Source organism: Ambystoma mexicanum, chromosome 4q (assembly GCF_040938575.1).
Source record: "Ambystoma mexicanum isolate Mex_15411 chromosome 4q, UKY_AmexF1_1, whole genome shotgun sequence".
NCBI lineage: Eukaryota > Metazoa > Chordata > Amphibia > Caudata > Ambystomatidae > Ambystoma > Ambystoma mexicanum.
The window spans coordinates 945219268-945245703 of record NC_090928.1 but is presented as its reverse complement, the minus strand read 5'-3'; the positions used below and the strand labels follow the sequence as shown (position 1 = coordinate 945245703).

At 49.6% G+C, this 26436-nt stretch overlaps 1 protein-coding gene across 3 annotated transcripts in view; it reads left to right on the top strand.

Moving 5' to 3' along the window:
- Positions 1 to 26436, top strand: part of UBR2 (ubiquitin protein ligase E3 component n-recognin 2) — a 2523611-nt gene that overhangs the window by 1938587 nt on the left and 558588 nt on the right. The window lies entirely within an intron of this gene.

Sequence of the window (26436 nt, the reverse complement as noted above, 5' to 3'; positions counted from 1 at the left end):
AATGTCAGGATGGTGTAAGGTCTAACTTCTATACTAAGGTGGGATTTTCCTACCTAAATAAACAAAGGATAGTCTGAGTCAGTAAGTTCAGCTTGAAAGTCTGTGTACACAACCTATACTTGCCCTCACAACTAAAGCTAAACAATGTGTAGGCATGTCAGCAACCAAAGAAACAGTGTTCAAACTCAAGTCTGAGCTTCTTCCAGCTCCCAACTTGTTCCTGGCCTCCTTCCACAAGTTCAAGACTGTTCCAACAAAATAGCCTCGGGATTCCCTTCCCCAGGTTCAACACAGTTCCACAAAATGGTCTCGAGGTTCCCTTCCCAAGCTTCATATTCAAAGTAAATCAACTTGTTTAGTTTGCCTTTTCCTTCTTATCACTTGAACAATTTTCGGCTGACCAGCCTCAGCCTCTTGACTTCCCCTGTTTTACTCCAGGGAAAGGGGTCCTCAGTCTAGGCGCAGTTGTCGGACCACACATTCCACCCATCACAGGTCAGGTAACCGATAACCCTTGGTACTTTACAACAGTTCATTCTTGCCTCATATGAATTCCTTGACAACACATGTTTCCTTTCTACATCTGTGTTATAAGTCCACTTGTTCTTCTGGTTCACTTAAACCGCTTTCTGCCTTTACCACACACTTTCCTTCATGGTCTTTCTCCTGGTTACCACCTCGCTTCCACACTATCAAAAAATGTTTTGCTTTGTGCTCTTTTCACTTTGTATGCAAATACTCTTTAAATTCATCTTGTTCGCAAATGCACATCACTGTTTCATTCGTGCAATATTCTCATATCTTCTCCAGCATGAGGTCTGGCATGGATTCACATGCTCATGAATATTCCCCGTCGTCAGGCTGGATATCCTCAGTAAAAGCAACAGTTTCACTTTCACTTCCAAACTGTATTTCTCCTTTAAACCAATCACTGTCCTCTGGGTCATACTGCCCCCATCCAATGACAGTCCTCTCCCTAAGCCCCTCGTCTGGCAGCCATCTTTAGATTATTACTGCACGCTGTTTTTGGAGAACATGAGTTTGCCCTGGAAGCTACTTCTAAGTTATTTTGTGTTTTTGACTGAAAAAGGTTCGATTTTTGTTCCAAAAATTGCCTGTGTTCTTCTCTCCACCTGCCAACAGCGGAGATCTGTTGTCAGTGATTTTCAGTGCTCCTCAAGGGCGAAGATCGTCAACGTTTCCATAAGGCCATCAGGCCTATTTCACGACCTCTGGCCATGACTGGGCAGAAGGTCCCGCTTCAAGCCCCGCAACAAGTGCGGGGTACGGAACGTGTTTGTGGAAGACAAGCACCTACAATGCCTCTTTTACCTACACCTGGACCATAAGGAGGTGGAGTGTGAGAGATGCCTCCGTTCTCCAAGAAGACGAGGGACAGGCACAGTAGACTGGCGGCGTGGCTTAACGCTAAGGGCTTTGCCCCTTGCTCCGAGCAGGGTCATGCCTCACCCAGGACCGGCCGGTCTGAGGAGCGGTCGTCCAAGTCCTTTGAGGGTGCGTCATCTGTGGGGGCATAAGACCAAGAACCGCAAGTCCGAGTCCACTGGGATCTGTAAGGGATTTTCAATCAGGCACATGCCCAGGTCTCGCCTAGCATGTAGTGCGCAATGAAACCCTTATTTATTTTTGTCTATAAATTCAATATTCTGAATGATATACCACTCATAGGTCGACGCCCAATACTCTACAGCTTCCACTAGATGTCGGCCTATGCACAGCATGTGAATCTAAGCAGATACAAGCATCAGAAATATGATTACGGTGAGTAATGTATATATATAAACAGCAATCACCTAACTGTGACAGTAAAATTCAGAAAATAAGCAAAGCAATTGAATTTACTTATAATGGTGCAGAATAGAAAACAGGAAAAAGAACAGTTTTGGTTTGTGAACAGATGGCGTTTAGGTTAATATTACCCCTGCAAAGTTTTTTAAATACAAATGAGCAATCCTACACAGATGTAAGTAATCAGCAGGTATTCAGGAATGAAAGACAATGTCTAGAGTTTAGATGCACTCTTCCCTCTCCAACAAGAGATAACACAGTTTTTGGCAAATGACACTTTTAAACTGACAGGTGACAATTGCTTTATAAAATAATGCAAAAGGGTGCAAAAATGGATAGAAATTCTGAGGAAAGCAACACTAAACGGGTCCTAACACACATGAGCTATAATATAAACAGTACACACTTTAGATCAGGATGGGATGGAAAGAAGCACTTTGAAATGGGGAAAAGACACGTGTAAACTTTTGAACTTTGCAAATTCGCTGCAAACTTTTACTATGCTATATTGGAGAAAAACAGGTCAAATACACTGTGGTTGTAGCTAGGGGCCTTGGGTATCAGTGAGAGTTGAAATTTCGTTTCTATCCTTAAAATTGCAGTTATGCAGGTTTTAGTAAGAGGCGTTTTTGCAAAATAGGCACGAAAATGGAACAGGAATTCGGTTTTAAAAATGACAGATAAGTTTTATTACACTATATTAATGACTCTGAAAAAGAGGAGGCCACACATGAATTTTCACAGCTACGTGACCAGCGCAACCATTCATGTGGTGGATACTCGATTTCGTTCTGGGATTTACTTTAGTTATTCCAAATCCCTAAGGAGTTATGGTTTTGTAACACAGATGAGAAAAATCAGCGCAAGAAGGATTCTAACAATACTAGGTTCTGAATTTAAAGATGGGATGGGTTGAGATTGGGATAATACAATGCAGATATACTATGGGTCACTGTTCTTCCTATTCAGACTTACAGTCCTTTGTAATTAAATTGGACCATAAGCTCTAGTCATTGGGTCGGATCAGGTCTTCCGGCAGCAGGGCACCTCTGGAGGGATTGGATCAGCGGCGCGGTTCTGGTCAATTTTGGACTGCGCCTCAGACTGGATTTGGATGGGCCCTTCTGGTTAGTGGACACGGATTAGAGGATGCAAGTTTCAGCGGGCAAGCCTTAATGGTAGCAAGCCAAGCTGAATCACAATTATTCTTTTAAGTTTTGCATGTTTTGAAATTGGGTCTAGCTAGCAAGAATTCAGCAATGGGAAAGTCTAGATTCTGCAAGGAAATCTGGATTGTCAAAGGATTCTGGAGTCAGCTACAAGATGAAGAGTTCTGGAACAAGGTGCTGCGCGGAAATCTGAATCGGTTCTGGAAGCAGTGTGTCTGTGTTGTGAAGTTCCTATAATTATACTATCAAATGCGATCACCTAAGTTTATGGCGTGGGTGGAATTTCAAAACACACCCCCACAGCAGTGAGTGGCTGCAGGCACATGCTTTGTTTTGGTTGGCCGTCTGAACAGACCTGTTACCTTTATGATGCAATTTAGGAACTCCCACATTGATTTTGACCACAATTTAGCTTTCCCATAAATACACCTTTTTACAATTATGCCCTCTACTAAAATCACACATGCATTACATTATTTATGGTTTATCCTGACGTCCAATTCTCATCTCGGTGAGATCTGTCTTTCTCATTCTATGGGATTTCATCAGTTTTAATCATAACAGTTTGGATGAATAATGAATAATTCGGTACACCTCTGGGCGCTTATCAGTGGATCATGTACATACAATCTTAGGCTTGCAACATTAATAGTTCTGCGACCAGAAGGATTTTTTTGTAACTTTGGTTCCTTAAGTGGTACAGATTTCATCAAGGTCTTAAAAGCATTGGCCTAAAATTAGGTTAACATCTACCCATTTTCAGACTTATCCTTCTTTAGGTTGCACAGTTAAAGAGTTGCAAACTTAACCCCAAATACAGATTTAAACACCAAGAAGTTCAGAGTGTTTTCTTTTTCTCCATTCAACAAACAGCTGTCAGATCCCTTTGATCAGTGTGGGGTGTAGAGGGAAGCATCCTGTCCCTCACCTTCCTGGAGAGGGAAGCTCCCCTGTAGAGATCAGTTGGGCAGCTTGCCATTGTTCTTGGCTCAGCCAGAGTCGAATGTCTGAGGCTCTCTTTGTTTTCATTATGCGGGAACCATTAAGCAGCCATTAGCCTTCCTGTAGCAATTGAGTGTCAAGCTGAAATGTGAATCTTTCCCAGGCTGGGCTGTCAGATCAGAATTAAATAGTTGATTAGCTCCAGACTGGGTTCCTTTAAAATTAAAGTCTTCATTTTGCATGTAAAATACAAGCACAGTTTATAAGGGACTTGGACATTTAAAAGAATTGGCCCTTCACAAACATGCTTTAAATAGGCAGATTTAGCAATTTTAATCAGGAAACAGAAACACTTTTAAACTGGGTTTGACAGCTAATTTTCTGATGCAGCTGTCAGTCAGTGAGGCCTGGCCTTCTCTGAGCCACCTGTAGAATCTGTGATTTCAGCAACTTTTCCTTTTAATAATTCACTGGGAAAATGACTGAATTTAGCGCCAAAACGGCACTTTGAAGGTTGCCATTCATTAGGAAGCTGTATTTAAGGGCATTTTCGGATTTTAGCCTACTTTTGTGGCCTTGATTCATGTGACGGGTAGCAACACCCACTGGCATTCTCATGCAGGGAGTTCTTGATTTGACATCAACTTTGCCTGTGTGTGGCAGGGTGTGCAGCTCTTTCGTGGTTTATGAACCATGCACAGTTTTACAGATTTGGCGCGCACGGAGGTTATTGCCTCCTTTTTTGGCAGTTTTCTTTCCCCCATTGGCAAAGGGATGTAGTGTGGCGCATTGGCATGGGTTGAAATATTCCCCAGATCGCCGCAGAAGCGGGTCCCAAGGTGGATAGGGCGCGAACGACATCACCCTCCGCCTCCATTGCCAGCTGGCAATCAAGCGCCTTCTCAAAAAGGAAATCATCTACCCCGGCTAAACTGTTGGGAGAAGTCAGAAAAATCGTGGATGGAGGATAAGAACGCGGACCTGGCCAATCAGACAGAATTAGCACAGGCTAAGACTTTGTTGATGATCCAGTTGGTGGCAGCTGCTCTCACAATGGCTAAGGGAGCTGACCCTGCGAATGTAGCTCCTGCAGCACAGAAGGTATCCTTGCCCCTCTATGCTTGACACCGCCGCAGTGACTTTGGAAAAGTCTGCTGGCAAGCCAGAAGGGGGGGAAACCAGCTCAGGGCCCAGTTCAAGCCCGACAGGGTGGGAAAATGGGGGCAAGGATGTCCTGAAACAGCCCTCCCAGGCTGTGGCTCAAGTCAGAGGTCTCGTCCACAGACGAGGACCAGGAGTCCTTGCACACGGTCCACAAGGATGTGGAAGAGGAGGGTGGTCTCTGTTAGGCAGAATCCTGTGCAGTACCCTTAGGGACCACTACACAAGATTAGGACTACAAGTGGCAGAACAATTTCAGCTTTGGTACAAGCCTGTACTACACAGAAAAAGTGTTAGCAGTGGCTGAGCCAGACTTATCTCAAGACCAAATGAGCAGTAGTAGAGATTACACAAAGGACCACATTACTGTGACTCAAGCAAACACTGACTCAAGGTTTCAGGTAAAAAGATATAAGTAAATTTATTTTTAAACCATCTGTTCACAAAACACTTCACTTCTATTAAATCAAAACCACACTGTAAAATACAGTACACACAACCAATCCCACTTGTTCAAGCAAATTCAAGGCAAGTACATTAGGACTTGACAGACCGGTGTTGCGAAGCTAACGTGTACCCGTGAGTAGAAATGCACACAAAGTTAGAATACACTTTGTACTTTAGAATTAAAACAAGGGAAAAATGAATAAAATCATAGACAATACTTTTGTCAAGGCAATTGAATCTGAGAACTCGTTAAAGGATGTAGATAAAAGTCAATAGGCCTGCTCCAGTGTCAATGGAGCAGATGCTCAGTTGTCGAGGATCACACGGTACGAACAGTTCAAGATTTACATTGCCAGGAGTACTTGGATATTGTCAAAAGGAAGCAAAAGTTATAAGAAAGGAGAAAGAAAGGACAAGCCTTTGTGGAGGAAAAGGGTTCACCCCAATTCCTTAAGGTCGGACGGAGAGAACGACCAAAGGTGCACAGTACACTATTCCGCTGAAGAAAGCTGGTGCCACAGCAGTTGTTCCTGGTAGTTCCTGCAGACTCACAGTTCCTGCAGGATGTCTGGAGCAATCTGCACTACCCAGGGATGAGGCCAGCAGCAGCAAAAGCAACAATTAATAAAAGGTGCGCTCCTTTAAATCAGGAGAGTGCTCTTCTGATGGCTATCCGGACCACTACAGCACTGTGCAGTGATTTCGACCCAGGAGAGGATTCTCCGACTGAAGAAAGGTAAGCTGGTTGACCCCACCAGGCTCAAGGGGAAGAAGACTCCAGACTGGATCTTCTCTTGTCGTTGAAGGGTAGATTGCTCAGCACTGCAGCAGGGCTTCACCGGGACTCAGGGTTGCAACAACTGTCGTCTTCTCTGCTTCTCTTCGGTTCTTTGCAGTTCCAGTGGCGACTCTGACTCCCAGCCCAAGAGTCCTGCCTTTTATGCCAAAATCCCCCATTCACACAGCCTGGCTGTCAATCACACAGCAGGCTGGTTGACCAGCCCGCAAAACCACCTCAGCCAATGGATACAAAGTGCGACTGTCACGACCCCCATCCAGAAGAGCCCCTGGCAAGCCCATGGGCCGGGAAGGGTCTCCACTAAAACCAGGCATCCTTGGCCTAGGCCTTCTTGGGGCCAATCCTGGCGCCCTTGGCTCATGCCTGATAAAGGACTTGTATTGGGAACTACTTTATTTCAGTGTCAATCAACATGGAGGCATCTACATAGCTTGGCTTCTTGGAACCAAGCTATGCGGTATAGTATTTTTGGGTGTGGTACCATAGGAACTATTTTACCTGGACTACTTTCTTGAAGCTATTTAAACCACACCCGACTGGGATAACCCGCTTTGCGTTACTTTGCAATTCTGCAACGTGACGCTCACCGTGTTCAGCTGCACCCTCGAACCTCGGAAGAACAGCATCTGTAAAGGAGAAAAAGGACATCGTTAGCAGCAGCAGCTTACCTGTAATTTCTTCGTTAGCTGTCCACGGCTCTTGAGATCAGCATCCTGGAACCAGTGCTCCTCCCGCACCGACGGATCTGCAAAAAAGAAAGAAACGAGGCATTGGACATTTTTACAATTTAATGAACGGTGCCGAAAAGCTTACCTCGTAAGCCGCTCCTCAACCAGCATCGCTTTAGGAATTCCATGCACCGGGTGAGCACCGCGACCTGTGGGAAGACAAGACTACAGGTTAGCAAGAGGCAAGGCATCATAGCGCTGTGCTTAGTGCCTACTTACTGCATCAAGGCCCTCTAAAAATGCCATTACTTACCGGCGAGACCCAATTCAGTCTATGCCACATATTGGGCTTCCGCGCACCTAAGGAAGAGAAAAGACATTAGTTAAACCAAGCGGGCCGGCATCCGTGAAGTAACTCAATCCCAAACGCCCACCAAGCACAACGCGCCCCTGCAAGAAGGCAGGACGGAGAACACACCTGGATTAAAAAGAAGGTGAGGAGAGGTCCAGTGAGGCCGCGGGTATACGGGGTGGTGGGAGACTGTTTACCCCAGTTGCCCAGTCTTGAACATTGCCCACCTGTATTCCAGGCAGAACCCTCCCGCTGGTCACACCTGGGAACCGCAGAGGAGGATACCTGAGTCCCAACTGCTGGGTGGTGTCCCTGTGGAACCAGGTGAGCGTAACAGCGACTTGGGTCTCCAAGGAGACCCTGTGCAGGGGGAGACTACACCCCGTCCCTCACATTCACCCCACCTAGGTGCCAAAAGGAGGGCTTCTCGAGAGAAGGCCGCCAAACGATGGTGAACAAAGGAGGCAAACCCGGTTTGCCGCGCAAAGTAAGATACAAGAAAGATTTTAACAAGAAGAAATGGCGACGAAACCCAACCGGAGCCAAATTAAAGACAATATGGTCAAGCGGGTTTCATGTTCGAGGCTACTATATTAGGGATATTAGTTAACCCTTTCCAATACTCCATGTAAGATGGGGTGTACTGGATCTGTGGAAATGCGACTATAAAGTTAATGGCAACTTTACATATTTCTGGGGGACAGTAGTCGGCCCCAGAAAAATGGAGTCAGTGGGAAGTCTGAAAGACATCCCGGTGTAACTGCACTGAAGGTGCTGTGTAACACACAAATAAAAAGATAATGCCTAGGGAGTTGGTGAGACTCCATAGCCCATGAGCACAAAAAGTACAACACACACAAAAATACACTGTCAGAGTGGGAAAAAGGTCACACTCTTACCAAGTGGAAAAAATAAACCCCAGAAATCAGCAAAGCTGCTGAGGGACTCACTAGGTAAGGGAAATTAGCCATAGAATGAGAATTCTTCCTAACAGTCTTGTCCACAGACGAGGACCAGGAGTCCTTGCACACGGTCCACAAGGATGTGGAAGAGGAGGTTGATGATGGCACAGTGGCTTAGCTTTCCGATTCCGCCAGCTCAGCCGAGGGATGTGTCTCTGGACATTCTGTCAACCCTTCACACCTTGGTGTCTGAGATTCAGAAGAGGATGCCACCGGGCCCGGTTCCAGTGGTCCCCCAAGCCCCGGTTCAGCCTCCAACAAAGAGGAGAAAGAGTTATCCGCTGCCCCCACTTCAGCCTCCGCATCTGCATCGGGCCCCTTCTCCCCCAGCAGACCAAGGCACAGGGACGGATACGGCTACGACTATGGACGACAATATTGTTGCAGCGTGCGGCGAGTCTCCGCATTTGGTTGCGCCACCTAGGGCGTCCCCACCGGACGAGGTGGGGTCGTTCCACTCCATGATCGCAAGAACCTCCAAGCTTTTTCAGTTTGTGCCCAGAAGAAAGGAGGAAGTAGGTTTTCTGGTATGCGAGGCCAGGAGGAAGACCATCATTGTAGTGCCCCTTCTGGACAACGTGTGGGCAGAGGGCCTGGCCCTCATGTAGAAGCCTTGCACGGCTTCAGCCAAACGGGATAGGCTGGAGAACTATTTGGTGCTAGGCACCGCACACAAGTGCCTGAGGTTGCAACCATTGCTGGATTCGGTGGTATTGGCGGCCGCGAGGAAATGGTCGGCTAACCCATCCTCGTTGTCTTCGGTCGTTCGGACAGCGAGGGGAAGAAAATGTACGCCATGGGAAGGAAGGTGATTTACACCATCGGCCAACGCACTGGCGATCCTAGCCAAATACGACAGGGAGCTGTGGTACAAGCTGGGCCCTATTTTGGTGTTCCTCCCAGACGATCAGAGGATGGAGGCTATCGCTCTTTTCCAGGAGGGGGAAGTTACTTCTGATCACGCCATTACAGTGGCGATGGCTGTCGCCGACACTGGGTTCCGGCAGATGGGGAACGGTGTCTGCCTTCATCAACAAGTCTGGATGAAGGCTATAGATTTTCGGCAGGAAGTCCAAGTGAATGTGCTGGACATACCCTTCGACAGAGAGAACTTGTGTTTGGGAAGCCCGTTGAGTCCATCAAGGCAGAGACGGCCTGTTCCTTGGGCACTCCAACAGCAGCGCTCTTCTTTTCGCTCCTCCAGGGGAAAGTCGAGCTGCTCTTCCAAAGGTTTCTCTTCTCTGTGCCATCAGCCTTCCAGATCCACGACCCAGGAAGCCTACAGAGACTGTTCCCAGGCCTATCGTAGCAGAGGACAGCATTGCTGTCACCCGCAGGCCAGGACGCCGGCTCTGAAACAGGCCTGAATTGGCTGGGACGTCAGGCCCCACACGTGCACCCCGGTGGACGGCCGGCTGATGAGGTTCGTCCGCGAGTGGATGATCACCACCGACAGATGTGCTGGACGCTCTCGCTTAGGGACACACCCTGGAGTTTCAATGCATGTGTCCACGGATCTCTCTGGTGTCCGATCTGGAGCAGCACATCCGTCAGCTCCTGGAAGAGGTACAGGCCATGCTGCGTAAAGGGGTGATAGAGCAATGACTCTGGGGCCCCGGAGTCTATTCCAGATACTTTCTGTCAGAAAGAAGACAGTGGGTTGGGCGCCCATCCTCGACCTACGTCTCAACAAATACTTCAAGTCCCAAAAGACCAGGATGGTCATGTTGCAGCACGTGCTCGGCCAACTGGAGGAAGGAGACTTCTTGACGTCGCTGGACCTGAAGAACGCCTATTTCCACATCCCCATTCACAAGAAATATCGAAGGTTTGTGTTTCGTAGTGCAGAGCCAGCCTTTCAGATTGAAATCGGCCCCCAGAGTGTTCACAAAATGCCTGGCCCCAGTGGCGGCCTATCTACGTCTGCGGGCTATACACGTACCTCGACGACTGGTCCATCCGAGCCTGCTCACGGGAGTTGGCCGTCGGACACATGGAGGCGACGGTCCAGCTACTGACGGAACTGGTATTCTCCATCAACTATCCGAAGTCCTGCTTGACACCATCGTAGAACGTGCTGTTACTAGGAGCCAGACTCGATATGGTGTCCTGCCGGCGTCGCCCTCAGAGGAGAGGGTAGCGGCCATTCAGGGAAGGTGCAGCAGCTATTGTCGATGGTGGCGGCCACGGCACGAATCATCAAGTCATTGCTCGGTATGATGTTGTCCTGCATCTACCTCATCCGGCTCCGCGGGTTACAGATGCAAACTCTTCTGGAGTTCCTGGACGCTCGCTGGATACAGGTGTCCGAAAGCTTCACAGACAAAATCATGCTGGATGAAGAGTTCCGTCGGGTCATAAGGTGGTGGGGTGTCCGATCCAACATCGCCGGGGCACAGGGGTTCAAACCCCTCCATACCAGGAGACTGTCACCACAGACGCTTCACTGTAAGGCTGGGGAGCCTACACCAGACTTCTGCACGTCAGAGGCCTATGGCTGCCGGAGGAGAAGGATCTCCATATCAACATCCTGGACCTACGGGCAGTGTTCTGGGCTCTCAAATCATTCCCCCTGTCTCCAAAGGGCAAGGTGGTGAGGATCTTAACAGACAACACCACAATGTTCTACATCTGGAAACGGGGGGGGTGGGGTGCACTCGATCCCCAGTGCTCTCCAAGGAAGCGCAGGACTTGTGGCGCTGGGCCGTCAGACAAGAGATTTCCTCGTTTCTCTTCACCTAGCGGGAGTCAAGAAAACCATTGCAGACTCCCTCAATAGGGAATTGCGCTCCTGCCACGAGTGGGAACTTTGGCAGGACCAGGTGGACCACATCTTCAAGTGGGGCAGGGCCTAGATCGATATGTTTGCGTCAGCAGCAGACTCCAAATGCCAGGAGGTCACACCAACCGAGGAGCATGGGGGATACGTTCTCCTTGTTAGGCAGAAACCTGTGCAGTTCCCTTAGGGACTGCTGCAAAAGATTTAGGACTACAGGTGGTTGGCAGTAAACCCAATTGGTAGCAGTCTGTACCACCCAGATTTACCTGGTAGCTGTGGCTAAGCAGTCAGACTTCTCTCAAGATGAGTTAGGTAGTATATAAGAGTATACACAATAGGTACAGAGATACAGTAGCACAAGCAAACACTGACCAGAGCTTTGGTGTAAAAGTATATAATTATTTATTTAAAGACACACTTGTAAATTACACTAGCACAAAAAGAGGTAAGTACATTCAACACACAGTCACTATTATATATATACAACCCTAATTACTTATTAGACAAGTCTTAGTGAGAAACACCACTTATTTTCAGACAGAGGTGAGCGCTTAACATAAGATGGCACTCTAATAAGTTATAGAAAAGGGGAGGGAAAAGGCAAAGTTATGAAAGCACACAATTTCAATACCTTTCAAAGAACCACTGTGAGGCAGGTTAGGCAAAGTCTACTGGAGAGCAAGGAAGTTCAAATGCCAGGCCCACTCTTAGAGAGAGCAAGCAAAATGTGTCCAGGATCACACAGTGGGGTTATGCCCAAAGAGTCTTTGTAGATAGTTCACAAAGATTGAGATCAAGTCAGGAAAAGTTAGTTAACAGCCCCCAGGCTAACCCGGGTTAGACAGTCGAGGATTTACTGTCACCCCGAACGATCTGTTGCAAGGGAAGCCAGGCGGGACACAGTACCTGAAAATGGGAAGAATGCTCCAGCGGGGGCAGTTGTTCCTGGCAGCGGTTGCAAGTTGGTGTTTCGTCCAGAGGAAGAGGAGGTCTCGACGTGGAGGAAAGCTGAAGGTCGTTGCACTGCCAGGGAAGAAACCAGCCGCGGAGTTTCCCGGTTACAAGGTACTACCCTTTTCTTCGCGGTAGTGGTAAACCGTGGTATTCCGGTTGCCGGGGTGCTCGGCACAGGCAAGGTGGCCACGAGGTGGTCCAGGAAGGCGGAATGACGGGCAAACTGGTTATCCCTACCAGTCAAAGGAAGAAGACTCTCTGGGCTGGAGATCTCCTCTGTCGTCGGGAAAAGTGGTGAGACGGTTCAGCAGGGCTCCACCGGTGGTGTCGTCGTTGCTGGTCGGCTCGGCTTCTCCCTCCTCGGATTCTTTAGGTCCTGTGGCGACTTCTGAAGTTCCAGTCCCCAAAGCCCTGCTTTTATGCAGAAAACACCCATTCATTCAGCCTAGCTGTCACTCAAACATGCTAGGTGGTGAGCCGGGCGGCTCACCACTTGGGCCAATCACACAAGAGTGCAACATGAGTTGCCGAGGCAACTCAGTCCAGGGTGCCTAAACCCCCTCCCACACCCCCTGTGGTACCCAGACAGAGTGGCACCACTTTTGGAGGCTTCTGTGGAGAAACCTGCCAAAAGGTGGAACACAGGGCTCGAATTGGGTTGGAGTCACAGAAGCGAACACAAACGCAATTTTGGAACCAAGTTTCGGCAAAAAATACCAACCGGTGAATTCATATTAATTTAATAAACCGGCGGTATGTCCGAGGCTATTTTAAAACATGATAGCCTCGAACAATGGGAAAATCCCATAGGAATATATTTGCGGTCGAATATAAAAAGTGGTATCCACTGCCACCAGCCAAAACTCGGTCGGGGGGGACTGGAGAGTGCCCCCTCGAACAACAGACCCCGGGGCAATCGAATTGCCCCGACCAGTACGTCCACAATATGATGGTTTGTACTGGTTCTGTTCACAATTTAAGACTAGTAAAGCCAATGGTGACTTTACATGCCCTGGGAGACAGTAGTCCGTCCCAGGGTATGGAGTCTATGTTGGGGGGTCGCTACGACACCCCTGGGTTACTGCACGGAGGGTGCTGTGTAACCCACATACCAAAAACACATGAAGCCCTTTGGGGTAAAGGACCCCATAGCCCATAAAACGCATACAAAGTCAAAGGAACACCTCAAATCATGTCTAAGAGTGGGAGAAAAAGAGTCTCACTCTTAGCAGGAGAAAAAAATAAACCCCAAAAATCCAGAAAAGCTGCTGGGGGACTCACTAGGTTTGGGAAATTAGCCTTAACAGAGAATTCTCCCTAACACTCCTTCCCGTGGGAAGGCCCGTTTCTGTACGTGTTTACTCCGTTGCCTCTCCTGCTAGGAGTCATAAACACACTCACAGTGCCAATGCAGGATGATGCTCATTCCCCCGGCGTGGCTAAGGCAAATTTGGTATCTGGATCTTCTCAATCCATCAGCGTCACCCCTGATCTAGCTGCCGGTAGTTCCCGATCTTCTCACCAGAGAAGGAGGCGCAATTCTGCATCATTACCTAGGATCGCAGAGTCTGAGGGCTTGGCTCCTGCATCCTTTGAGTTTGGTGGATACGAGTTGCCTGCGTACCGCAGAGAGATCCTCGCCAAGGCCAGGGCCTTGTTGACATTCAAGTGCTATGGTCACAAGTGGAAGTGTTTCGCTACGTGGTGCCTGTCGCAGAAGATTACCCTGCTGAGGGTCACAGGCCCGCACATTTTTCCATACTTGCTCTCTTTGCCAAGGGTGGCCTGGCATACGCTTCTATCAAGTTGCATCTGACGGCTATCGCCTGCTACACCAGGTCTCCAGGAAGATCTTCACTGTGGTCTCACTAACTCATCAAGGAGTTCCTCAATGGACTTTTTCGATCTTTCCCTCTGCTGAAGGCTCCTGCCCCGATGTGGAAAATCAACGTGGTTCTCACGAGGCTCATGTGGCCCCCCTTTCGAGCCGATGCATTAGGCCCCTCTCAAGTTCCTCTCGTGGAAAACGACTTTCCTTGCGGCCATCACTTCTGCCAGGAGGGTGGGTGAGATCCCAGCCCTACACTGCAAGCAACCATACCTGATGTTCCACTAATCGAGGGTGGTGCTGCGGACGCACCCCTCTTTCATGCCGAAGGTTCTGTCGGAATTGCACCTCAAAAAGCCTTTATTGTGAACAGTTTTTTCCCGAAACATTTCTCACCATCTGAAAGGGCCTTGCACTCGCTGGACATTGCTCGTGCCTTGAAGGTCTATGTGACACATACAAAAGGTTTTCGGAAGACTTCACAATGATTTGTGAACTTTGGTTCTGTGAACCATGGGAAGGTCTTGTCCAAGGCTTCCATTTAAAGGTGGCTCTTCGGCTGCATCATGCATTGTCATCGGTTGGCGAACAGACTGCTGCCCGGTCGTCTGAGATCCCAGTCCACCAGAGCAATCGCTGCGACAGCGGCGTTCCTGTCCATTGTTCCCCTGCTGGATATCTGCAGGGCTGCTACGTGAAGGTCCACGTACACCTTTACAAGGTTCTTCTGCGGGGATTCCAGAGAGGAGTGCAGGATCGGCCAAGCAGTGGTACGCAACTTGTTCGCTTGAAGTTGAGCCTGTTCCGGAGGTAAGAGTATTTGCTTCTGTTGAGCCTTGCCTCCGCCCTTGGTTGTGTAATGTCTGGGCTGCTGTGTATTTGTTATTCATGAGCACGTGAATCCATGCCAGACCCCATGCTGGAGAAGCAGCAAGTTACTTACCTCTAACTATTGTTCTCCAGCATGGATCTGGTATGGATTCACATGCAAACCCTCCCTGCGATCCTGCTGCGTCTCTTCTTGGTCATACTGCCGCTTTACGTGCTTACCAAATCTTAAGATGGCTGCCGGAGGAGGGCGTAGGTAGAGGGCGGTCATTGGATGACGGCAGTATGACCCAGAGGACAGTAATTGGTTTAAAGGAGAAATACAGTTTGTAAGTGAAAGTGAAACCGTTTTTTCTTTTACAGAGGATTCCCGGCTTGACGACGGAATATTAATGAGCATGTGAATCCATGCCAGACCCATGCTGGATAACAATAGTTGCAGGTAAGTAACTTGTTCCTTACTAAAGGTGTTCACAAAAATGTGTTTCTTGTCTTTTCTTGTTGTACCCTGTTAGTCTGTACTCCAATAAAAATGTGCAGTTGTTATTACTCGCCTTCTTCACTGCTTTTGCCGTCAACTCACTACTGTGTAGCCTCTTTTCTAATAATAATTTCTTTATTGTGATTTAGTTCAGTCAAGAACTTTACACAACTCAATTAATATAGAGACAATCAATCATCACAAATCCTTAATAAAACCAACATAAAACATAAAATGTGTGTGTATGTATATATTTATGTTCAACAATGGTAGCAGGCGCCCCTCTCTCGGAAGAAGGCATGATAACTTGTTCAGTGGTTGTTAACCACATTGAGAGTTCGCAGCCATCCGCTTTTTGCTCACTGTACCTTTCACAGATGGGAAATATCCATTTGCATATCAGTCTTTGTCCCGCCCACATGGGCAGTCCAGCACCGAAATGCTATGGCAATTCCTCTCTGAACAAGAGTTCCAACAGCAACCCCATACACGTGTTTCAGCCTTGTTGGGCATCATCAGTGAGGTGAAGCTGAGTCTCTCTAAGGCCAGTGAGCAGGGAGTCCACGTCTGGTTGCCCCCAGGTAACTCAGGTGACCAACCCAAGTTCCTTGCAAATATTTCAAAAAAGGTAGCAGGCGCTCCTCTCCAGAAAGAACATGGCATGATAACCTGTTATGAGGTGAGAGTTTGCAGCACACGCTTTTTGCTCACTGTACCTTTCACAGATGGGAAATATCCATTTGCATATCAGTCTTTGTCCCGCCCACATGGGCAGTCCAGCACCGAAATGCTATGGCAATTCCTCTCTGAACAAGAGTTCCAACAGCAACCCCATACACGTGTTTCAGCCTTGTTGGGCATCATCAGTGAGGTGAAGCTGAGTCTCTCTAAGCCCAGTGAGCAGGGAGTCCACGTCTGTTTGCCCCATGGTAACCTAGGGTGACCAACCCCAAGTTCCTTCAACCAGCCACTGCCACCAGCCAGAAACTTTTGAGAGAGGGACTGTACGGTACCCTCTCGAAAATGAACATAAGGGAAAAACTATTAACCCTTTCCAGTACCTCCATAGTAAGATGGTTTGTACTGGTTTAGTTCATAAAAATGGACTAGTAAAGTCAATGGGGATTTTACATGCCCTGGGAGACAGTAGTCAGTCCCAGGGTATGGAGTCTATGTTTGGCGGTCGCTACGACACCCCTGTGTCACTGCACTGAGGATGCTGTGTAACACATGTGCATAAAGATGGTTCCTATGGGGTTGAGAAAATCCCATAGACATTAAACACAAAAATAGCCTAGAACACACATAGCAAAAATGCCTAAGAGTGGGAAAAAGTGTCTCTCCCTTAGCAGAAAAAAAGAAACAAACCCTTCAAATCCAGCAAAGCTGCTGGGGGACTCTATTGGTAAGGGAAATTAGCCATAGAATGAGAATTCTCCCTAACATCTCTCAACCAGTGGAAATCGCAGCTGACTCCCACCCATGACATGGTGGTCTTGGAGTGCGCTTGGACGCGATGGTGCCACAAGTGTTCCTCACGTCCGAGAGAGACCTGCAGCTCCGCAAGGCGATGGGGCTTTTTCCGGCCAATTCAACCACCTCTGCATGGTGGTTCCAGCACCTTCTGGTCCTGATGGCGTCTTGTATGCTGACAGTTCACCACACCCGCCTCAAGATGAAACTCCTCCATCTCCACCTGGCGGCTAACTGGGAACAGGAAATGGTGTTGTTGTCAGACAGTATTCCTATCCTCCTGTCCCCCCTCATGGATCTTCACTGCTGGCTGTTGGACTACAATGTTGCAGTGGGAGTCTCCTTCACCCTGCCACTCTGGTAGTGATGACGGATTGCTCCCTCTTGGGCTGGGGGGGCTACTCTGGAGGGCTACTTGAATCATTGCTCATGGTCCAGGGCAAAAGCCCTCCTACATATCAATCTGCTCGAGCTCAGGGCGATGGGCCTGGCTCTCAGGGCTTTTCTACCGCTCATTAGAGACAAGACCGTTCTGGTCAGGACTGACAATTCCACGACAATGTTCTACTTGAAAAAGCAGGGTGGCACGCGTTCTCCCCCGCTCCTGTGCATGGAGGCAGTGTCAATTTAGGAAAGGCCCTGTCAGAGGGGATAAGGATCTCCTCAGTCCATCTCCCAGGGGACAGCAATGCAGAAGTTGACCAACTCAGCCGCCTGTGGTTCAACACCTACAAATGGAAGTTACACCAACAGTTTGTGGCCCCTGTTTCAGAGATGGAGGTTACTGGAACTGGACTTATTAGGAACTCCTATGAATTCCATGTGCCCCCGGTTTTCTTCATGGTCAGTACGGGTCAGGGGTCTCTGGGGAACGCGTCCAGCTATGCTGGCACGGCTGCAGGCACTATGAGTTTCCTCCTCCGTTACTTCAGCAGACACTAAATTCAGAGCCTCAGTATGCTGCATCCTCATCCTGATTGCCCACTGCTGGCCGTCAAGGGTTTGGGTCTCGGACCTGCTGCAGTTGTGTTCCCTGGGGCCGATCCATCTTCTGATCCCTAGCAGGGGCTTCCTGAAGCAGCAGGGTGGGGGCAGAACGGCACCCGGACCCAGCCAGACTGGCCCTAGCGTCCTGGTTACTGTCCAGCTGAGACTGCACCACGCTCAGTTCTCTGACGACAACTGGAACATCATACAGGAGGCCATGTATGCAATCTCAGTACAAGAGCAAGTGGGCTAGGTTCTGCCACAGGGCACACAACAATGGGATGGACCCCCTCACCTCACTAGATGACGTGCTGTTTTTTTCTGCACATCTGGCTCATTCTGGCGTTCAGTTTGATACCTGCTGCACCTATTTGTTGGCCATTGGGGCCTACAGGAATTCCCACAAGCACGTTATTTCAGCGGCCAACCCAGTGCTTAAGGCACACCTCAAGGGGTTGTCCAGGCTCTTTCCTTTGGCCCATAGGCCGCACCCAATCTGGGACCTCAACGTGGTTCTTGAGGCTTTGCAGCGCAAGCCCTTCGAGCCAATGGCCTCAGTGCACATCAGGTTGGTGGCACTCAAGGCAGTGCTGTTGGTGGCGCTCACTTCATTGCGCAGGGTGAGTGAGCTGCAGGCTGTCGTTGTGCAAGCGCTTCACCACTTTTTTAAGGACAAGGTCATCTTGTGCAAACTTCTTGCCCAAGGTAGTCTCTCCATTCCATTTAAATCAGGAAATGTGCCTGCCTGTGTTCTTTCCAAACCCTCATGCGGGTGGCTGAAAGGGCTTTGCATTCCTTGGACCTAAAGAGAGTGCTCAAGTTCAATCTCTCCCGGACGAAACCCTTCAGGAAATCTGAGTCTTTGTTCATTACTTTTGCAGGCTCGTCTCCAGGCACCCAGGCTACCAACGTTTCTGTCACCTGTTGGATGGTCCAGGCCATTTCGGAGACGTATACAGTAATGGGTAAACCGGTTCCTGTGGCGATCCATGCCCATGCGGTCAGAGTAAAGGCTATGGTTGTCTCATTTAAGAGACATGCTTCTTGGGATGTCTTCAGCAGAGCCGCTGCTTGGGCCACTATGTCTGTGTTCTGTAAGCAATATTTCCTGGATACCAGCTCCAGGCAGGATGCAGAGTTCGGTTAGGCGGTTCTGAAGAAACTTTTTGCTTCTGCTTAAGAATGAGGCAGGTTGTCCCAGCTCCACCGAATGGACTTGTACGGTGGAATTGCCCACTATTTCCAGTCCCCTCCATACTGCATGGGTGTCCCTTCCAAGGGACGGAAGATGGAACCTTTTTCACCAGAAAAAATCTTCTTCCCCTTTAAATTTTGATGAGCGCTTGTTCTTCCCTGACTTCACCCTTTGGCGCCACACGCCATTCCCCTTTTCTGCGTTGACGGGAACGGGCCGAATTCACCAGCGCTCCTGGGTTTGGCTTCAGCCATGCAATTCCATGCGCGGATACTTCTTCACTTTGTCTTTTTTTTTTCTTTTTATCCTTCAGATACTCGGTCCTCAGGCGTCACGCTCCTCCCTGGCGCATGTTGGCATCCACAGAGTTCAGCAGATGTCCATCCTGCAACAGGCTCTTCCCAACTTCAGACCCCCACGCCCTCTGCCTACGTTGCCTTGGCCCAGCTTGTACAGCGTGTGGTTCTCTGTCATCGAAAGCGCTGAAGAACAGACTAGCCAGGTGGAGGGAGCTCTTCCAGAAGTCACCTCCATAGGACCTCAAGAACTTCGTGAAGCACTGAGCCAGGCCCAAGGTAGGGCTGCTATTTTCCATCGCACCCCACAAAGGAGACTCCTTCCCAAGGACTCTCCCGCACGGGTGGGACCGTTCAGTTCCTTGTACCAGCACGTGCAACGAGGCTGCTGCAGCTACCGGCCTTCAGGGCGAGGGATCCTTGGATCCTCCCGGTGGCAGTGTTGAGGGACCGGAAGTTTCTTGTACCGGATTGTCATCCGAAGGGCTCTGCCCTTGTACCAGCAATATGGCCGAGGGGCTACGTCCTACTACTGTCAATATGTCTGAGGGGGCGCCTAACCGCAGCGCTACGAACCCCCGGGTCGAGGGTGTCTGTTAGGGAGAATTCTCATAAATGCTGGCTCTAGATCTAATGCGGCATTCGGACAGGCGGTTCTCAGGAACCTATTTGCTTAAGGAGGGTCGCCTCTCCATCCTGGCGCTACATTCAGTTGTAATCGCCCATGCAGTATAGAGGAAAGGGGACGGGATGTAAGAGTACTTATAAGTTACCCACCGTAGTGACTAACGTACTCTTAGTCCTTAGTCCCCTTTCCTCTATTCTTCCCACCAACCTCCCCCCTAATAAAACTGGTGTCATTGGGGAATGTTAAATCTGTTGCCGACGCGTGAATAGGGACTGAGCTGTGGCGCTGGAGGGCAGAGTCAGGGCAGCACATGCTCCCTGGGCCGCACCCATGTGCGCCTCTAAATTTAAAGATGAGGAAGGTTTTTTCTGGTGAAAAAGGTTCAGTCTCCCGTCCCTTGGAAGGGACGCCCATGCAGTATGGAGGAAAGGGGACTAAGGACTAAGAGTACGTTAGTCACTACGGTGAGTAACTTATAATTACTCTCCTCCATATGTCCCACCCACCTTCGCCCGCTTATGTCAGGGGCTATAATATACAGCATAGCCAGTTATTAAAGCGTCTGGTGTCTTAAATGGGGACTGAGCTGAGGCGCCGGAAGGCAGGCTCTCTGGCGTTAACAAGCCTATCTTGCCCCCACGCTGTACTAAATTTAAAGGGTACGCTCAATTCTTCACTGCCAAAGGTTCTGGTACCATTCCCATGTTGGGGGACGCCCACAAGGATAGAGTAAGGGGGATAGAGTAAGGGGGATAGAGTAAGGGGGACTAAGGACTAGGAGTACTCTAGTCACTACAGTGAGTAACTTTAATTTCCGATGGATTGTGTCCTCCAACGTATTCCACATCTTTGACATGTAATGTCCACAGCTGTGTACTTGGGAAACCTTTTTGGGCAGACGGCGTCCTGCGTCGATGGCGTCGGGGTTAATGTCCCTCGAAGGCCTCCGTCGACGGCGACGTCACTGAATTTTATAAATAGGACGCACAGCACCTGTATCCTCAGTTCCATTTTTTCCGCAAACGTGTTTGCTTCGAAGACTCAGTGCGCCTCGTGTATTCCTCGTGAATAGGTCTTCTTCTTCGACCTCTCTGACTCCGCGGTCTGGCTTCTAGACTTTCCGGGACTGCAAGTCTAAAATGTCGAGTACCGACCTGCATTATATTTGTTTGTGGTGCTTGGGTGAGAGTCACGACATCGACGACTGTTCCAAATGCCAGTTGCTGACTGCTAAGACCTTGCAGGACCGTAAGGGAAAGCTTCAAGTAGGTAGGGGTTCTAAACCCAGTAAGTCCCGTAAATTGAAGTACAAGAGTATGTTCACCGATGATTCGAGGGGTGACTCTCAGCGTCGGAAGGAGTCCGGGACCGAGACCCCCCCAGGAGTGGTTCCCGCCATTCGTCCTCATCTCGGCATTCTAGGAAGCGCTGTCACTGGTCGCGTTCCCCGTCCTCCTCGGAGGATGGTGCCACGAGGAAAGTGGCTTGTCCATCAAAGTCCTCGACTCTGGAGGAATGGGCTGCCTTCAGGGAGCAGATGTTGGTGATTTTCCAATCGCAGGGCACAGTTCCATCTGCGCCTTCTGATGAAGCTGGCAAGGAACGGACTTGATCCGTGGCTCGTGCGCCTTCGGTCCCTGGTCCTCAGCTCGATCCTCATCAGGAACCTTCGAGGTCCCGTTCGGACAAGGCTCAGGATGATTGCAAGAGACGTGCTTCCGGGTCTCGGTCCTCATCCCCAGCGAGACCGCAGAAACCTGCTAAGGGCTCGAGGTCCGCGTCGACTTTGTCGGCGCTGTGTCTGTCTGATACAGATGTCAAAGCTTTGCCTTCGTACCAGCCCTCGGCACTGTTGTCGACGCCGAAGCCATTAGCACTTTCGACGCCGAAGCTATCGCTGCCCTCGATGCCTTCTGGGCCTTTTGGCCGGTTTTTGCCGTCTGAGATCCCTGGTACGGTGGATCCTCCAAGGAAGGCTACTTCCAAGTCTGTAAGGCCTGTTAAGGACCCCAGATCCTTGGCTGTCCCGAGTCAGGACTTTAACATCCCTCTGGATGACATCTATGAGGAGGAGGAGAGGTCAGACTTAGATTTTGACCCGGTGAGCCTGATGTGGCTCCTGTCTTTTTAGGGGATAGTCAATTGGCAGAGTTAAGGCAATCTTTTCATGATGCTAGTGGCCTAGACACTTCTCCTGAGGTGGAAATTAGCAGGCCTGAACCTGGGGCTCATGCTGAGTAGTCCTACAGGTGACTGATGGCTAGGGTCATGGAATATCTTGGTTGGTCCACTCCTCCTGAAGCTTTTGTTCAGGATGACTTGACAGTTATTTTAGATCAAGGTCGGTCCTCTGACCCGGTGTTGCCTTTTCATTTGACCTTGCAGAAAATGGTGGCGGCTGCTTGGCAGACTCCGGAATCTCTTCCGCCAGTTATTAAATAGTTAACAAAAAAATACTGCCCTTCCGGTAGCGACCCCAGCTACCTTTCATCTCACCCTAATCCCAAGAGTTTGGTGGTTCAGGTGGCTACGGCCACCTCGAGGCAGGCGGCATACCCTTCCATCCCTCCTGATAGGGACGACAAACACTTCGACGGTTGGGCACGTAAGGTGTTTTCTGCGGGCAGTATGGTGCTGAAATCGGCCAACTCCACTTGTGCCTTGGCAGGATTTTCACACACTGTGTGGAATTGTGTTTCTCTTGCGGCTGAGCATATTCCAGGGGTGATGAAAGGAATGGGTTCCTTGCTCTAGTGCAAGATGGCAAGGGTTTGGACACAGCCAACAGTGTTAGCCGGTCCATGGCTGTGAGCACCGTTATACGCAGATTTGCGTGGTTGCGGAAGTCTGGGTTTGCCCCGGATGTGCAAGCCCGTCTTCTGAACATGCCCTTTGATGGCGCGCATTTGTTTGGCAGCAAGGTTGACGAGAGCCTTGAGAGGTTGCAGACCTCCATAGCTGCGGTGAAATCTTTAAGCGCAGCTCTGCGTCAACCTCTGTCTTTTCATCCTAGGGAACAGCAGTGGAGGGGAGGTTCTTTTCGTTACTACTCCTCCTTTTGAATAGAATGAGAGGAGCCACCAGTGGTCGGGGAAATAGAGGTGCCAAAGCTGCTCAGGCAGCTGCCTCTTTGCCGCAGCCGCTCCAAAACAGTCATGAGGCCATGTCCCATGGTTCGCCGGTTGGGGGCAGACTGTCTCAGCATCTCGAGGAATGGCAAGCTATTACTTTGGATGCATGGGTTTTGGATACAATAGCCCACTGCTACTGACTTCCCTTCCTACAGCGGCCTCATGACAATCCACCGGGGAATCTCTATTTGAAGCTTCCAGATCCGCTCCTTGTGCAGGAAATCTTGACCCTGCAGAAGAATGGTGCTATAGAACTGGTGCCTGTAGCTGAAAGGAACAAGGGCTGGTATTCCCCATATTTTTTGATTCCAAAGAAGATGGTCACTCTTTCTCAAGTCCTCCAGGCCCATCAACTTTAGGATTGGTTGGTGTCATGGACCTACAGGATGCTTACTTTCATGTGCCGATTCATCCCAAGCACAGAAAGTACCTGAGGTTTGCGGCTGCCGACTCGCACTTTCAGTTTCGGTTCCTCCTATTCGGATTGACCTGCGCCCCGAGGGTCTTCACCAAGCTAATGGTGGTGGTGGCAGCGTATCTCAGGCGAGGGGGGATACATGCCTACCCCTACCTGGATGACTGGCCGATCCGTGCGCGTTCTCCCCAGCAAGCCTTGGATCACCTCGGTCTCACCTGCCGCTCCCTCCACAAGCTGGGCTTCTCCCTCAATTTCAAGAAGTCGCATCTGACACCTTCCCAACAGCTCCAATACATCGGGGCTGTGTTGGACACGTCCTTAGGGAAGTGCTTGCCTCCCAAGGTAAGGGGTCATCACATTGTGCAGATGATAGACAAATGCCCAGAGTCTCCTGGCTTTCGTATTCTTAAGGTTGCTCGGTGGCCACATGGCATCCTGCATTTTACTGGTGCCAGTGGCCAGGCTGAGGATGACATCCTGCACTGGGTCCTCAAGATGCAGTGGTAGCAGTTCTTAGGCAGGATGTCGAATCCTGTTTAGAATCCAATCTCGGTCTCCCAGGATCTTCTGTGGTGTGCCAACGAGGGGAACCTGATGAAGGGGGAGCCGTTTTGGCAACCGTGGCCGGAGGTGACTGTAGTGACGGACGCTTTCCTCACAGGATGGGGAGCTTATGCCGAAGACTTGACCGCCAGCAGTCGTTGGTCTGGGTCGGAGTCCAAACTCCACATCAACCTGTTAGAGCTGAGGGCCATCGGGCTGGCCCTGAAGGCTTTTCTGCCGTCTGTGCGGGGGAAGAGTGTCCTCATCATGACGGACAACACAGTGGCAATGCATTACCTCAACAAAAAAGGAGGGGGTAGGGTCATTCCTGTTGTGCAGAGAGGCAATGCAGTTCTGGTTCTGGGCAATCCAGCAAGGAACTTCGCTCTCTGCAGTTCATCTGGCCGGAGAGGAAAATGCGGTGGCAGACGCTCTGAGCAGGCAGAGCACGATCTCTCACGAGTGGGAGTTGGCTCAGGAAGTCCTTTTGGAGATGTTCACCCTTTGGGGAACCCCACAGGTGGATTTCTTTGCCACCAGTGCCAACCGGTAGTGCAAGAGATTCTGCTCAAGGGAATTTCCTCCGAGAGTAGCCTTAGGAGACACATTCGTAGTGGATTGGTCATTCCTGCTGCTGTACGCGTTTCCTCTAGTCCCCGTCATTCCTCAAGTGTTAAGGGAGGTTACGGAGGTTTGGATCCCACGTGATCCTCATTGCTCCGGATTGTGCCAGGAGAGCATGGTACCTGGACCTTGTAGATATGTCCATCTGCCCTCCACGCCGTCTTCCCTAGCGAGATGATCTACTCACGTGCGCATGGGGGGAGTGGTTGGGAGTGGGGGGTTATGGGTCAGGTTCTCCATCCAGAGGTCAGGACTCTCAACCTTCACGCTTGGTATCTGAAAGGTTGAGGTACAAGGATTGGGACCTCCCGGATGATTTGATGGAGGTGTTGCTTTCGGCCAGGAGGCCAGCAACAAAATCCCTGTACCGTTGCCGTTGGCGTGCGTTTTGCGACTGGTGCAGAGGACAAAATGTTGATACTTTTCAGTGTTCCATTCCTATGGTTTTGTCTTTCTTACTTTCTGTGGCCCACATGGGCCTTCAAGTGGGTACCATGAAAGGTTACCTGGCGCGCTTTCTATCTTTAAGCGCTCGTCTGAAGAAAGTTCTTGCCGATTTCCCAATTTGTTAAAGGGCTCACTAATGTGTTCCCACCGTCTCCTTTCCAGGTGCCGGTTTGGGATCTGAATTTGGTTTTGAAATTTCTGATGGGTGCTTCGTTTGAACCTTTGCACGCTTGTCCTTTGAGATTGTCTTTCTTGTTTGCGGTGACTTCCGCATGCAGAGTGAGTGAATTGCAGGCACTTTCATCTAAGCCACCCTTTACTGTTCCACAAGGATGGGGTTGTACTGAGGGTACGTCATTCCTTTCTACCTAAGGTAGTGTCTGAATTTCTTTTAAGCCAGAAAGTGGTTCTTCCGTATTTCTGTCATCCTCCTCATCCTGGAATAGGTTGGACCCTAGGTGAGCTCTGAGCTTGTATATTTCTAGGATGTCCAGGGTCAGAGTGGACGATCAACTCTTTGTGGTATATGCTGGACACCGATTGGGCCATGCTGTTACCAAACAGACCTCGTCCAGGTGGATTATCCTCACCGTTACTGAATGTTACCGATTGGCGAGCAAGGACCCTCCTGAAGGGTTAAGAGCTCATTCCACTAGGGGGAGGCTACTTCAACAGCCCTACAACGGGTAGTTCCTATTAGGAATATTTGTGATGCAGCCACATGGGCTTCTATCCACACCTTTGTTAAACATTACTCCCTGGATACGCTCCATGGTCAAGACATGGCCTTTGGTAAGGCGGTTCTTTATTCCGCCATCTAATTGGGTACTCTAAATTCTTTTCCCTCCTCCATTTTCTGGTACTGCTTTGGTAGTCTGTCAAAGATGTAGAATATGTTGGAAGACGCAATCCATTCGAAGTACAAGTTACTTACCAACTGGTAACTTTCTTTCGATTGGATGTTCCTCCAACGTATTCCACATCGCCCTCCCAGCTTGCCCCTCTGGAGAATTTCCTATGCGATTGCAGCTTACATTTCCGCAAGGCTATGTGCAGTCAAGCATGCATTGGATATGTGCAGGTCACACGTTATGGAGGAAAACACTTAAACTGAGGCTATGGGCGCCGTGCGTCCTATTTATAACATCTAGTGATGTCGCCCTCGACGGAGGCCTTCAAGGGACATCGACCCGACGCTATCGACGCAGGATGCCCTCTGCCGAAAAAAGTTTCCAAAGTACACAGCTGTGGACATTACTTGTCAAAGATGTGGAATACATTGGAGGAACATCCAATCGGAAGAACGTTACCAGTTGGTAAGTAATTTGTTCTTCTCCAACATGGGGTCTGGCATGGATGAATATTCCCCATCGTCAGGCTCGGAATCCTTGGTAAAAGAAAAAACAGTTTCACTTTCACTTAAAAAAGGCTACCAGGGGGCGCGCAGGTGATGGCAGCCTGAGCGTGGCTCTCCCGCCAACTCGGGCCATTGAAAGGGATTGAGCACCCCCCCCC